A 14,034-nucleotide genomic window follows, 5' to 3' on the forward strand; every position below is an offset into this window, starting at 1 on the left:
TGAGAAAAAAGCTCAACTAAAAGACTGCTCGAGTCAACTCAAATCCTATCCAAATGGACTCGAAGCCCAATGACTAGTTCTACATATTTTTCAAAACTATACAGATTTATTTCTACCAGTGAGTTTTTATCTCTAATGGCCAAAACTCCTTCTCCAATCACTTCTAAGCTTACAAAAAGTTGGAGAATTAATTGAAAAGATAGCCAAATGGATCAAAAAGAGGAAAACTTTCAAATAAATGAGGGTCATTGAATATCTTTAGAAAAAAAGAAAAGAGAAAAATTTGAGCATAGAATTCAAAGAGCTTTTAAAAGAAATTATCTTCATCATCTTTCACATCCTCTCAAGCATCAAGAAGAAAAGTTGAATCATCATTTGAGCAATCCAACAGCAACTTCTTCAGATTTCAAAGAGTTTTAATTTTTTATTTTCATTTATGTTGAAATTCTATTCATTACATTTTATTTTTTTACAAGTTTTTTTGGTAAAAAAAACTTAGAGTTTAGACCCATCCAAGCCCAGAATTGAATATTATAAGTTGTAGTTGGTGAGCCCGTAAAACCAACTAGATTGATTATAAGCTTGAAAAACAATCAGTATATAGATTTTGGGTAGTGAGTCCGTAAAATCAATTGGATTGATTATGAGTCTAAAAAATAATCGATATATAGATTGTGGTTGGCGATCTAAAAAATTAACTAAATTTATTTGTGAGCTTAGATAAAACAAACAAGTTATAACCAAAAAGATTATAGTGAAATTTTCAAGGAACACTTAGAGAGTGCATATAGGTACGGGATTGCATCGAACCACTACAAATTTAATTGTATGCATTGTTGCATTTACTTTCTTACTTTTAATACCTATTTTATATTGTTCTTATTTTTGCAATATCTCATTTATATCTTAGTTTCACTACAACTCATTGCATACATCCCACAATCACTTAAGATAGTTTTAATTTGAAGCACGTATGTATTTAGACTTTGATTTAGTTAAAATTTTTAGAAGAACTCAATTCATCCTTTTTTTGGATTGCTACCTTTCTGGACAACAATATATATATATATATATATATATATATATATATATATATATATATATATATATATATATATATATATATATATATATATATATATATATATTCACATACCTCCTACAACTTGATAAGGTCGAACTTATCCTTTGTTACAAATAAGAGAAGGAAAAGAATTAAGTACCTTGGAAACTGCAAATAGATGGAAGAATTTGAATGATTGAAGCAAGACAAAGATTTTTTTTATTTAATATTCTACAAAAACATATCATTTGGACTACTTAAATAGAAAGAGTATTCAATCCTCTTGTAGTTCTTTCCATAAAATTATAGAGACAATTCATGCTTCTTGTAGTGCTTTCAAACTATCCATACTATAATTTTTCATAATTCATAATTTTTAAATTTTATCTTTTTCATCAAATTTTGCATTACAAAGTAAAATATCATAGTTTCTTAATTCTTATCTTTCTACACTATTTTTTTTATTTTTTATTTTTTTTTGATATCAATGAGTTAGGAAAAACCTAACTCAAAAGTAATTGTATTAGCTAATATAGATGTACATATAATATTGTTTACCTGAAAGTATAGGTGCTCAAGGACCCAACTAACTTCCGAGCTTATAGATTAGCAGAGCTGAATTACCGAAAAACATTATGTAGGATAAAAGTTAACAAATTGTGAATCCTATTTTTTAAATAAGACTCTATTTTTTGGATTTAGGTACGAAGCCCTTGTCTGAGAAACCAGACTATTATAGATTGAGCCCTCCTGTAAAGTTAAATGGTCCAGTTATCTGCCTTCAAAAATTTACTAGACTCCTTTTTTAGGTTTTGAAAGTTGCAGTAGATTTATAGCAAATCTTTCAATCGGTTGTAAAAAAACTATACGAAGATATTATCCATATCGGCCTCCACTGTCCATGATAGAAAGAGGCTAATTACCTATTTGATGATAGGATTTGGAAGATAATCATGGAAGGCAAAACACCATTTGTTTCGCTCTTTCCATAGTGTCTACAGACCTATAAGTAGGAGAATATCTACTCCATGATAGTTAGATCGCATGGGTTCCTCTGATCTCTAGGAGTTTCATAGGAGGAATTGGTTGTGTGGGAATTCCTTGAGGCTAAGAACACACTAAAGAGTTGACCAGATCTGCTGAGGGAACAGACATTGGAAAAATAAGTGATCTGCAGTTTCTGAACTTGAATCACATAGTGTGCAGCTATCTTTGCCCTTCCACCCCCACATCAATATGTTTGCTTTGGTTAGAATTTTCCTCTGATAACATAGATAAGCAAAGTATTTTATTTTTTCAAGAACCTTAATATTCCAGACAATGTTGCTGAAGAGTGGTCTCACTCCTTCGTCCAGAAGAAATTTGTAGCATTGTTTTGTTATAAACAAGGTAGCTGTCCACCATTTTCATTGCAAAACATCTTGATTCTTTGATAATTTGACATGAGAGAGCTCTTGTTTCAGAGATTGAAAGCCAGATCTATTGTGGAGCAGTATAATGAAGGGTCAGTCTTCACTTCTGTTAATTGAATCTAAGGCCTCAGCAACCGTGATCATTTTGTTTGTTGATAGAAGGAATAACAAGAGGAAGCTATCTTTGAGAGGATAAACTGACAGCCAAGAGTTGTGCCAAAACGAGACTTGTGTTCCATTACCGATTTGAAATCGAATCAACTTCTGAAATAGCCCAACTATAGACCGAGCTTGTTTCCAAAAGGGAGAGAGCCACTGTCGAGGTGGTGTATGGAGAGAAATCTACTAGTTATAATAATATCGAGCTTTTATTAGCATGCTCCATGATTTTGGCACAACTGAAAATAATTTCCACCACCATTTGTAGAATAAGATTTGGTTGAAAATCTTAATGTTGGTTATTCTCATACCCCTGAATTCTTTTGGTCTACACACTGTGGACCAATTCAGTAGATTGATACTTGATTTATTTTTTTGTAAATTATTTCAGAGGAATCTACAATGAAGCTTATAAATTTTTCTGATAACGTCGCTAGGCCAAATAAAATTGGCTGCCCAAAATCCTATGATTGGAGTGATGATAGCATTCAGCAATGTTATACCACCAGCAATGGAAAGAAATGGATCTTTCCAACCGGCAAGTTTCTTCATATTTTTTTTTCAGTAATGGGGTCCAATCATTTTTCTGGAGCTTGCAGATATGAAAAGGCATACCTAGATATGTAAGAGAAAAGGATGCTAATTGACTACCCAAGATGGTGGCTATCTGATTTCTATGCTTTCTCTAAATTCCAATGTCCAAGATCTTTGATTTTCCAAAATTTATTTTTTAACCAGATAAGAGTTCGAAGGAGTATAGGATAAATTTCAATGTTGTAATGCTCTTTCTTTGAACTTCGTAGAAGAAGAGGATATCATCTGCAAATTGAAGATTCTGAAGGCCTCCAGTGATTGCCTTATCACCTATGCCTTCAATTAATTGGTTCTCAGATGCTGATTTCAAGATTCGATCCAGTGTATCAGCTACAAGGATAAAAAGTTGGGGAAAGAGAGCATCACGTTGCCGTAAACCCCAATAGTGATTAAAAGGCTTTCCCAATGTTCCATTAATTATGATTGAAGATTTTGCTATAGAAATGATATCAAATATCCAATGACACCATTTATCCCCAAAACCCCTTGCTTTCAAAAGGTCTAGAAGAAAAGACCACTCTACATTGTTGAATGCTTTTTCAAAATCCAATTTGTAGAGGATTCCTTTGTGTTTGTGAGAGATTGCCTGGGACAAGATCTCATTAGCTGCGGCAAAGTTATCTGCCAGTGTTCAGCCTTGGATAAATGTAGATTGGGTTGTGCCTATCAACTTATCAAGCTTAGAGGCTAGCCTTGAAGATAGGACCTTGGAAATGATCTTAACGATCCCATTTAGGAGATTGATTGATCGATAATCTTTGACCGTGCATCTCGAATCTTTCTTTGGGATGAGGGTAATGTAGGAATAGTTGAGTCTCTCAAGAGTAATTTGGTGGTCATGGAAACTCTTAAAAACATTGATGAGATCACTCTTGATGGTGTGCCAGAAATGCTTATAGAAAGCGAAGGAGAATTCATCAGGTCCTGGCAATTTCTATGAAGCAAGCTGAAACACCACTTTTTTTATTTCTTCTTCAGTGAATGGCTTGTCCAAATCATCAAGTTGGAGTGGTCCTTGAAGATAGGACCTTGGAAATGATCTTAACGATCCCATTTAGGAGATTGATTGATCGATAATCTTTGACCGTGCATCTCAAATCTTTCTTTGGGATGAGGGTAATGTAGGAATAGTTGAGTCTCTCAAGAGTAATTTGGTGGTCATGGAAACTCTTAAAAACATTGATGAGATCACTCTTGATGGTGTGCCAGAAATGCTTATAGAAAGCGAAGGAGAATTCATCAGGTCCTGGCAATTTCTATGAAGCAAGCTGAAACACCACTTTTTTTATTTCTTCTTCAGTGAATGGCTTGTCCAAATCATCAAGTTGTAGTGGTCCCTTAAGGTAAAGAGATTGCCAGTCAACTTGAATGAGAGGTTTTGATGAGTTCCCAATCAAGTTACTAAAATGATCATGAAAATAGTTGTGCAGTTGTTGGAGGTCTGTCAATATTGAATCCCCATGCTTCAATTCTAATATGATATTTTTTTCTCTTTCTATTGCTAGCCCAGAGGTGAAAAAATTGAGTATTTTGGTCTCCATTGTTTAACCATTGTGTTCGGGATCTCTGCCTCCATAGGAGTTCTTCTTGAGTTAACAGCGGGTCTAGCTTGTTTTTCAGATTAGATCGCTCCTCTTATTCAAGGGAGAGGGTTAATTGTTCTTCATCTGCATCTAAGCTATCAATTTTCTCCAACAACTCATTTTTCTGAAGAATAATATTTCCAACATTTGATCGATTCCATACCTTTAAATTTGATCTCAGCATGTGAAATTTCAGAATAAGAGTTGTAACAGCATTAGGTGAAGTTGGCCCGGAGTTCCACCAACTTTGTATCATATTATCAAAACCTGCATAAGTGAGCCAGAAGTTTTCAAATTGAAACAGCTTGCTAAGAAGAGAATTACCTTATTTTGGAGGGCAACGGCATAGAAGGAGAGGGATGTGGTCTGATGTCAAGCGGACTAGAGCTATAAGATAAGTCGGCGGATATTTCTGCAACCAATTAATAGATGCAAAATAGCGGTCTCGAGTTGCCAAAGTTGGGTTTCTTCAGAAGTTAAACCAAGTGAATTGCCTGTTTGAGAGTCTGATTTCAATCTGAATCAATGAACGAATTGAATAGGGATGATGCTTTGAGGGTGTCTACTTCTCCTTTACGGTCTACAGAAAATTTTATAGCATTGAAATTGTCTAAGAGAATTCAAGGAAGTGAGATGACCTCTTTCATTGAACTCAGCTCCAAAAAAAATATTCGGTGCTCGCAATCACAATGGGGACCATAAATGTTAGAAAGCAGCCATTCAAACCTAATGCATTTATAGATGAGACGGATTGTTAGAGAGTAGGTGCCTTTCATGATTAGATTACCTTCATAATCCCTATGGTCTCAGCAAATTAGAAGTCCACCTGATGAACCAATGGCATCCTTTGCTAATCAGCCATCAAGACAGGTGCCACAAATTGATTTTTGCAATCTATCATTCATAAATTATTGCTAGTTTCTTGTAGGCACAGGATCAAGCATTTGGATCTTTTTATGGTTTCTTTAATGGCTCTCTTCTTTTTGGGTTTTCCAATACCTCTAATATTCCAATTGACAATCATGCGTGAGAAAAGTTAAAACTTATAGGACATGACAGGGGAAGGTCAGAAGGGAGATAAGTATTCGGACTTCCATGGGAGAAAAGCATCACTGAGGAAAGTAGACATAAAAATCCAAACAGGGATAACAAACCCCCATTCCTTTGAAGAGAGGGGGAGTACAAGATACCAAAAGTAGGAAAGACAGACAAAATGTAAGAGACTTCTAAAGGAAGTTAGCAGATCTAATAAACCTATAACATCCAAAACACATTATGCAGCAATTTCAGAAACATGATCGAACCTCCTTCCACATCTCTGAACTTTCGGTTCCTTCACTTTGTTGAATGGGTTGGGTTGTTCATGAGAGTGGAATGTGAGTCCACACTTCTTCCCCATGTTAGAGATCAAGGCTGCCGTAAGAAAATTAATGAAGAGTATATCTGCCGCTGTGAGTGACTCTTCTATGAGCCCAAGAGATTTAATCTTCTTCGATCTTAGACGGGCGCTGCATTTATATGTGTTGGTAGTGGGGCATGCTCTTTCGGGAGTCATCTTGCTTAAGATTTTGGAAGAAAAGGGGGATAACTCTTGCTGATGATGTGGACCATTGCATGCAGTGATTATCCTGGAAAAGATCTGTTTGATAGGCATCAAAAAAATTATGACAGAAGGACCACCTTGTTTGGCTATCGAGCTGACAGCAATGGGTTCGAATGATAGTAGATAGCTGTTATGAGGCTCATCTGACTTTTACTGAACATGGGTGTATGCTATCTCAGATAGGTGCATAATAGGGAGTTCAAATTTTGAATTTGAAAAGATAAGGGTCCCGATCCCATTTCTAAGGAACAAAGAAATGATGGTGGTAGGTTTAGCCCATGGGTCAGGCTTGGAGAAGTAGGCCTGAAGAAGAGAGGTGAATTAATGACTCATCAAAGTCTTAGTCTTGGTGTTGGACGTTACAAAGCATGATGTTTGCCGGCCACGCTCCAGCTCCAGAGTTGGACTACCACTTACTACCCGAGACCGGAAAGAATGTCTCTTACCTGAAGAGCTACCAGGCTGGGATGCTGATCTTTTCTTATTTTCTAATTGCAGCGAGTTACCCCCGAACCCGAACCAAAAGTCCCAGTCCTCATCTTCATTGTCAGAGTTCCCCTCCGAGGAGGGTGAGCCAGATGGAGTTTGCTCCGAGATAAAATTGATGCGTATTTGAACATTGTAGGTAAAAGAACCCATCAAAATGTTAACAGATTCAGGGATGTCTTCCACATCCTCATAGAAGAAATCAAGATCAAATGAAGTGAGATCCTCCTATTTGAAGTAGCTTTTGCTTGCTTTATGGGGTAGCACAAAAGAAGATATAATAGCTGCAACTGCTTGTGAGTTCCAACAAACAAGTGAAAGATTAAGTAAACTTGCACTGACCTTGAAGTTGTATTGGTGTGGGAGCCCTCCCTTGAACCTATCCTAGTGATTCACTTCAAGAGAAAATCCATTGCCCCCAATACGAACTTCTATCATTAATCTATGAACAACTTCTTTTGATAGACATGCAATGAAGAAAGTATTCGGTTCAACTAATTTCCTCATTGTCCAATTTCCAGTGGTATTAGCTCTATAGATGAGGGCATTTTGAACGTCATCTTCTTTTATCTGTCATCCAAAAGCTACCACATGGGCTGCTTGCTCCAAGTAAATCTCTGTATCTTCCATTTGTGGAGTGACCGAAACGAATGCTTTGCACACTGCAAAGCTAGAAGAGAGTGGAGTTTGTTGAGGAATATCTGACCAAACCATTGTTTTTCTGGAGGCAATTTTCCTTTCAATTGAATGAACAGGCTTGGATTGCATCCAGGAAGGTAACTTCCTCCAATGCAGGTTTGGGCTGGTAGAGGATTTAAGCTTGCAAGAATAAGCTCTATGGCCAAACTTCATGCAAATGAAGCATTTTATAGGGTTGTGATAGCACTCTTTTGTGTGGTCTTGTCACCGCATTGAAAACATCTACCTTTAGAGAATGGCGCAGGGTGGCGATGACTAATTGAGTGCCAGCGTTCGACTGTTGAAGGAAAAAGTAGAGCTGATCGATCAAGTTTCACTGCCACAGCATAAGAGTGGTATTTATAGTGCCTCGAAGGAAATGGGATGGGAGTGGAGTGGTCAGAGGAGTGGCCTATGCTTCCATTGTCTTTAAGAGAGGGAGGGTTGCAGCCTTCAGCACCGCTACACGGAGTCCTTTGCACCGATGTGGTGGACATTTGCAGTCTGCCACAACAATACCATCCTAAACACGTTGAGGAATGGTTTTCATCGAGTAATATAGGCCTTGCCGTGTAGTCCTTCCCAAAATTATTTGGAGTTCGGGAAGAGAGGGATGAGTAACTAGGTGTCACTATGGATGGCGACTCCAGGCTCGAGGAAGCGAGAAATCCAAGTGAAAGGCATGGTACCCCATGTTCAGGGCACGCCATGTACGGCTGGTGAATGATGGATGGAGGATGATCCATTTTAAGATGTGCATTTGGGGATGCATACCAAGATGGTGGTGGGCCCAGAACTCCCGCTGAGCTAGGATGTTGGTGTTTTGTGCTACAAGATAGCTGTAGTCTCAGTGGAGAGGAGAGCTACCTCTTAGGTTTCCATCCCAATAGAATGGCATTAGCCCCTGTGACAACGGAGTTCCACCGATGAGAGCTTTGGTTGTTAGCTAGTGAGGCAGTAGAAGAAGACTAAGAGTATCGACGAGAATGAACTTTCATCCTATGATGGTGGTTTGGTAGAGCGGGCTTTGAAGAAGATGGAGAAAATCGGTTCAGTCGATGAAGTGGGGGTTGAGAGAAAGTGTTCTGGTTTCTCGCTCTAGGAACAGCAAAGCTTCTCTCTCTAAAGCTTGCCATCCCCCACTCGCCTCCTTCCTTTATCCATTCTGCACTATATTTTTCTTAGTTTCAAACCTTTTCATCCCTTCCATCAAAATTCACATTACAAAATAAAGTACCATGTTTGCTTAATTATTATTTCTCCTGCACTAAATTTTCTATGATTTTTAGTTTCTAAATTTGATCTTTTTAATCAGAATTCAGGAAGTGTTTGGTTCACAACCAGAATCAGGATGGGAATAAAAATCGAAATGGCTTGCAATCAGAATCGGAATGGTCAAATCCTCTGAAGCGTTTGTTTCGTGATCGAAATCGGAATCGAAATTAGAATGAAAAATTGAATTCATAGAGGAGAATATGGATTGAGTTTTATATAGATTGAGCCATTTCTATTCCACCCTCAAATCGAAATCGAAATGGGACTCCTCCCAACTAAATGGTTGGAATGAGAGTCATCTATTCTGATTTCGATTCCAGACCCTACTGCTTCCAACCAAATGCCTCATCACATTACAAAATAAACTGTCAATTTTTTTTTATTTTTTCATAACTCTCTCTCTCTCTCTCTCTCTCTCACGCCCGCACGTCCCCCAGCACATTTCTCGTTTTACCTTTTTTTTTTTTTTTTTTTTTTTTTCCGCTTCAAACTTGGTCCTTATAATCCACTAGTTATTGACTCAGGAACTTTAAAAACAAAACAAAGATGAATTCCATATGTTCCTGTTTGTACTTCCTACAACATGTCAAGGTGTCGTCTGTCCTCTACTACATGAGGCAGAAATACCTTAGGAGCTACAAACAGATGAAAGAATTTGAAAGACGAAGAAAAAGATGGATTACTTCTTGATATTCTGTAAAAACCTGCCCTTTAGACTGCATAAATAGATAGTGTATGAAAGCCACTTGTAGTTGTTTTGATGAAATGAGAGAGACTACCCAAGCTTCATAAGAACAAATGCATAAATCAAATATTATAAAAACAATGAATTTAATATAAAATACCTGAGATATCTAAAATTCAGAAACATGAAAGCTGCATGAATGGTAAGAATTAAGAAACATAAGAAGAAAATGTCAAGGAACAAAATTCTTGGTAAATTGTTAATAAGATAAGCAATATTGGCTACTAATGTGACAGATTGCTCTAAATGATCATTTAACTTGGTTAAAGCCATTAAGTATTTATAAAATGATTTAAAGATTTTTTGAAATCCATAAAGCTAAATTTGGTTGTAAAGAAAATTGCTCAAAAAACTTTATTTTTGAAAAATCTAATTATTTTGTTTGTTTGTTTATTACAAAATTAATAAATTTGAAAAGCAAATAACTAGTATTCCAGAAAGATATCCCTACGCTCTCTCTCTAAGCTTGTCTGGAGAGAGAAGCTCTCAAAGAGACCCCTCTTCCGACCTTCTCCTCGAGCTCCTCGAGCACCCTGTATGTAGTTCTTTCTCTGGCAGCTGGTCGGCCGCTAGGCCCCCCTCTCTCTCTCCCTCCCTCCCTCCCTCTCCCCCCTCCCCTTCTCTCTTTCCTGTCTCCCCTCTCTCTCTCTTCCTTCTCTACTCTTCTCTTTGTTTTGGCCCAATTCTAACTGGGAGCCTCATTCCATGTACCCACATCCCCCTCTCTCCCCCTCTTCTCAGGTCTGTCTCTCTCACACACACCTCTTTCTCTCCGTTGCTGTTATGTTTTAGCGGCACCTTCCAATCCGAACTCTCTTTCGGCACCATTCTCCTCATCAACCGCTTGATCTAACTGTTGGGCTCCCTCCTCTGGCTGTTGGACTCCTTCCCTCTTCTCCCCTCTCCTAACGCCGCTATCGGATCATTACCGACGTTTATCTCCTCCCCCTTCAAAGTTGGCCGATCTGACCCCTCATACCCTCTCTCTCTCTCCCCCTCTCATTCCTGTTTTTTTTGTTAGATGTATGTCCTAAAAGTCAATTGGACCGACACATGTAATCTTTCTAAGGACATAATTTGTAATCTTGACTTATTAATGAAATAAAATTCGAGTTATTTATTCATTCATATTATGTAATATGTCTATGAATCATCCAATGAATTAACAAGATGATAAGACAGACATATTCTCAAAAGTGAAAAATTTGAGACATGTGCCATTAATAGTTAATTCATATATTACTCCCGACCATAAGATCATCACGGGAACAATGATCGATCTAAATAGATTGGTGCATAGATCACTTTCTTATAGATAGATGAGTCTCGAATCTACAGTATGGAAACAAAAGTACTGAGCATGACCAACACGAGTAGTCACTTAGATATCTATTTTTTCATCATGACATACTTAATGCTGCAGTAGTATGAATAGTTCTTTGACATGTGGTGTCTCGACTATTCATAATGAAGTTGCTGTGATTTGACTATACCATAACTCGAATTCCTAGTCATATAGAGTCTTGAGGTGTATGTTAGCTGCAGTAATTTCATTGTACAAATAAAGTGTGCACCTATATGGGATCTATCGATCCTGATAGTTAGAAATAAGTCCTATGAGGATCATGAAACTGAATTCAAAAGTCCATGGCCATAGCAAGTGTGAATAATGAAAAAGAATTTTTATGAGGATTCACTAAGAACTTAGATTAATTGAATTTTACATATGATAAGATCAAATTGATGAATTATCCATGATCTTAATCTTATCGGGACTCATGATAGAAGAATCAAATCATACGGTAACTGCACCTAGAGGTTCATCTATTCAATTCTGCTGGATTGCCACTACATATTGCTAGGTGTCATTGGTGGATCATAAGACCAATTGAGAATTATTTTGATGATCAATAATTCTCGAATTGACTGAATTAGAAAGGGTTCCAATCCATTGAAAGGAGTTTCATGATATTACTGATAGAGATCACAATATATTTTACTACTAGATAGAATTGAACCTATGGGGTCACACAACAAAAGATTTGATCTAGGATCGTACAATTAGGCTTATGTGGTTCTAATTGGTTTGGATTTAAGAAATCCTATTGGGTTTATGAAACCATGCTAGCATATAGTAAATCCAAAATCCTCTTTAGACTTGAATCTCTATGAAATGAAGATGGGACCAAGTCAATTACAAGTAATATAGACAGTCAAGAGTTGGTTTTTCATCATTAATTAAATTAGAAGAAATTGGATTTGAACCCAATTGGATAGGGTCCATGGGGCACCAACTGTTGCCCCCCCCCCCAGTCCTACTGCGATAAGGAATAGGAAGAGGAGAATGGGCCGCACGCCCCATCAGGGTTTGGCATCAAAGAGAGCAAGTGGAGGGACCCCAAAAGTCCTAATTAAAGTTGGTTTTTTAGGTTCCTTATGAGATAAGGATCTGATTTGATTAATTCCTAAACCAAGTAGAACTCTATTTTGCCTATAAAAGGGCCTTGAGATGAGACTCTTAGCCCTAAGCAATCCAAACCAAGCCTCCACGCCTCCCCCTCTTTCGCTTGAGCTCTCCAAGCCCTCTCCCTCTCCTCTTTTCATCACGCCCAAGAGTTGGGCATCCTTGATCTCCATGCTCAAGGATTGGGCGCCTTCTTTTTTCTATGCACAAAGGACGAAGTGCTGATTTTGAGAGGAGTTCTCTCATCTTCTTCTTTCTTTGAAGATTGCTTGCTGGTTTCTTAATGAAGAAATAAAGAGGAGCTTTCCTAGATCTGTTTCGTGGATATCTGTAGTGGTCGGATACTTGTGTGGCTCAAAAAGGAATAAAAAAGAGATATCTACGATCATCAAATTACGGTGTATATCTACCCGCGCAAAGATGAAGATGAAATCTTCATGCTTATGTTTTATAAATTTATTTGCTGCATATAAATCTTAAAAACATGATAGGGATGATCTCATGAGATGACATCTAGAAGATGCATAAAAATTTTTATTGTTCTAGCATGCACACTGCTCTAGATTTTTCTTCATCTTTCTCCCTCTCTGACACCTAGGTGTTGGCCAGCCCATCCCTGGCCAAACATCTCCCTCTCTACCAGAGTTGTCATCGGCCATCCTTAGCAATAAGTTAATCGCCAAACTCTTTTTTTTTTTTTCTTTTTGGAGCTGTTCCCTCCAGTATGGTTGGCTAGACCCCCCTTCTCTCCCTTCTACTTCAACCCCATGGGTGTTTCTTTTTTCCTCTTTTTTCTTTCTTGCCCTTCTAACCCAAGGGTAAAAAATGGTTTCTCCCTTCCTCTCTCTTCCTTTCCAAGTGTTGGATGATCGCCGGATCTCTTCTCTTAGTCCCTTCCTCTCGATGCCATCGAGATCTTGATGAGGTCATCATTAGCTGATCCAACCATGGCCCAATGTTGGTGGCTAGCTAGACGAGGCTTGGCCGAATGCCCCTTATCTATCTCCTTTCGATGATGACCGATTGGATGGTCAACCATATTCTACTCGTTGTGGTTGTAAGATGGAGATTTTAAATTTCAAAATATTTTGATTACATAGGAAGGTTTCAATTTCAAATGAACATTGGAGAAATTTGAATTTGGAGAAATTTGAATTTGAATTCCAAATATTGATGGGATGTTGGAGGCTTTTCTTCAAATTTTCTCTTTGGTACCATCTTTTTTTCTTAATAACTTTGGATAGATTTTTTTCCTCTTTTCTTATCATATTAAAAAAAAAAAAAAGAAGACGGCAACGACGATGACGGCATACCTATTCTTGGAGGCAGCCCCCTTTTCCGGTGAATTTCCTTTTAAGCAAAAACTACTACTCATCGTAGGGACTTCATTTAGATGATCAAAAATTGACCTAAATTGATCTTTTCTAAACCTCTCAAAGACTAATCGTAGGACTTGTGAATTGTTCCCCATTTTGGACTTGACTATTATGTCATCCATGTATGTATATTTCCTATCATGGAAGATGTCCGTCACAGCCCCCTTCTTTTTTTTAATAGTAGTCAACGTTTGATATGCATAAGAAAGGAAAGACAACTATAGAGTACACTTCTAATACAGTAGAGAATGATTATATCAACCATTCGAAAAAAAGTACAGCTAATAATATGGTAAACAAGAGCAAGATGATATGCAATCAATTAATAGAAAGGATAGAGGTAGTAAACCATTCCTCTATCTGTCCCTTGTTCTGTCCATGAGTAGCATCTCTTGCTTCTTCATTCCTGACTGGCAAGCTCAGGAACCAAACAGGTTAAAAGTAAATAATAGTGGCAATATGCCGCATCGAAAGCAGTCCAACAGGCAAATTTAAATGGTCAGATAATTAGACAAACAACCAGGTCCACCTACAATAGCTCATATATTATATCCAATACACAAAACCATCCATGGAAAAGACCAAAGAGAGTATCC

The sequence above is a fragment of the Elaeis guineensis genome, chromosome 7, assembly GCF_000442705.2.
Source record: "Elaeis guineensis isolate ETL-2024a chromosome 7, EG11, whole genome shotgun sequence".
Taxonomy (NCBI): Eukaryota; Viridiplantae; Streptophyta; class Magnoliopsida; order Arecales; family Arecaceae; genus Elaeis; species Elaeis guineensis.